Source organism: Tachyglossus aculeatus, chromosome 2, assembly GCF_015852505.1.
Source record: "Tachyglossus aculeatus isolate mTacAcu1 chromosome 2, mTacAcu1.pri, whole genome shotgun sequence".
NCBI classification, from domain to species: Eukaryota; Metazoa; Chordata; class Mammalia; order Monotremata; family Tachyglossidae; genus Tachyglossus; species Tachyglossus aculeatus.
This window is the reverse complement of record NC_052067.1, coordinates 8,361,142-8,363,015: the sequence shown is the minus strand read 5'-3', so window position 1 is coordinate 8,363,015 and position 1,874 is coordinate 8,361,142. Positions and strand designations below refer to the sequence as shown.

General features: G+C 46.2%; 1 non-coding gene across 1 annotated transcript; it reads right to left on the bottom strand.

The window, feature by feature from the left end:
* Positions 1-1,134: 1,134 nt before the first annotated feature.
* On the bottom strand, positions 1,135-1,272 carry LOC119924783. The gene has a single exon (XR_005449478.1). It is a non-coding gene; the product is annotated as a small nucleolar RNA SNORA7 (small nucleolar RNA).
* Between the last annotated feature and the right edge of the window lie 602 nt (positions 1,273-1,874).

Sequence of the window (1,874 nt, the reverse complement as noted above, 5' to 3'; positions counted from 1 at the left end):
ATGGTATTTGTTAAGCGCTTACTATATGCAAAGTGCTGTTCTAAGCGCTGGGGAGGTTACAAGGTGATCAGGTTGTCCCACGGGGGGCTCTCAGTCTTAATCCCCATTTTACAGATGAGGGAACTGAGGCCCAGAGAAGTGAAGTGACTTGCCCAAAGTCACACAGCTGACAAGTGGCGGAGCCGGGATTTGAACCCATGAACTCTGACTCCAAAGCCCGGGCTCTTTCCACTGAGCCACGCTGCTTCCTCAAGTGCCAGAGGTGGGATTAGAACCCACAACCTCTAACTCCCAAGCCCGTGTTCTTTCCACTAAGCCATGCTGCTTGTCCTCAAGGAGCATATGATTGGAAGCTCAAAATTCCTTACAGATAGAAGGTAAAAGACAAAGGCAAGATGGATGGAGTAATCTCTAAATGATTTAACGCGTGAGTATAACTTCCGAGGCACCAAGTCTAATGCTCCACACAAATTAGGGATGTACTGAAGAGGTGAATACAAAAGTAGATGTGGACAGAAGTTCTACTGATGACTGTGAGTGCAAAAAATGCCAAGGTAAAAGATGCCTATGATAATATAACAGTAATCCATAATAATATCATTTATTTCACACTTTTTGTGTGCCAAGTCCTATAAGAAGCACAGGGGTAGATAAAAGACAATCAGGCAAGAAACAGTCCCTGCCCCACGTGGACGTCCCATCTAAGTACGAGGGAGAACAGGCATCAAATCCCCATTATACAGTTGAGGAAACTGAGGCACAGGTAAATTAAATGACTTGCTCAGAGTCACACAACAGGCAAGGGACAGAGCCATGAGTCTCATCCAGGACCTCTGACTCTAGGACTGGGATATTTCCACCGAGACACACTGCCAGTGACTGAACGCTTAGAACGGTGCCTGGCACATAGTTGCTGTTATGTCATCGAGTAGTGTCCGACCCATAGCGACGCCACAGATGCATCTCTCCCAGAATGCCCGACTTACATGTGAAATCATTCTGGTAGTGGATCCATGGAGTTTTCTTGGTAAAAACCTGGAAGTGGTTTACTATTGCCGCCTTCCGCGTGGTAAACTCGAGTCTCTGCCTTCGACTCTCTCCCAGGCTGCTGCTGCCCAGCACAGGGGAATTTTGACTTGTAGCGGACTGCCTTCCACTCGCTAGCCACTGGCCAAGCTAGGAATGGAATGGGTAGGCTTCTGCTTGACTCTCCCTCCCATAGCCGAGACTGGTAGAGAACCGGAAACTCTCCAGGTGCGACCCTCAGAGGGTGTTGACTCTCCCTCCCATAGTCAAGACCGATAGAAGACTGGAAACTCTCCAGATGTGACCCTGAGAGGGTGGCACGTAGCACTAGAAGTGGGCTTCTAGACTGTGAGCCCACTGTTGGGTAGGGACCGTCTCTATATGTTGCCAACTTGCACCTCCCAAGCGCTTAGTACAGTGCTCTGCACACAGTAAGCGCTCAATAAATACGATTGAATGAATGAATGAATGAACAAATACCATCATCATTATCAATCAATCAATCGTATTCATTGAGCGCTTACTGTGTGCAGAGCACTGTACTGCTAAGCGCTTGGGAAGTACAAGTTGGCAACACATAGAGACGGTCCCTACCCAACAGTGGGCTCACAGTCTAGAAGGGGGAGCCAGAGAACAAAACCAAACATATTAACAAAATAAAATAAATAGAATAGATAGGTGCAAGTAAAATAAATAAATAAATAGAGTAATAAATATGTACAAGCATATATACATATATACAGGTGCTGTGGGGAAGGGAAGGAGGTAAGATTCTCAAGGAGCAAATAACTTTCAAATCAGTCTTTTGCATTATGGGTATTTAGGGTACATGCTTCCTTTGGTGTTTT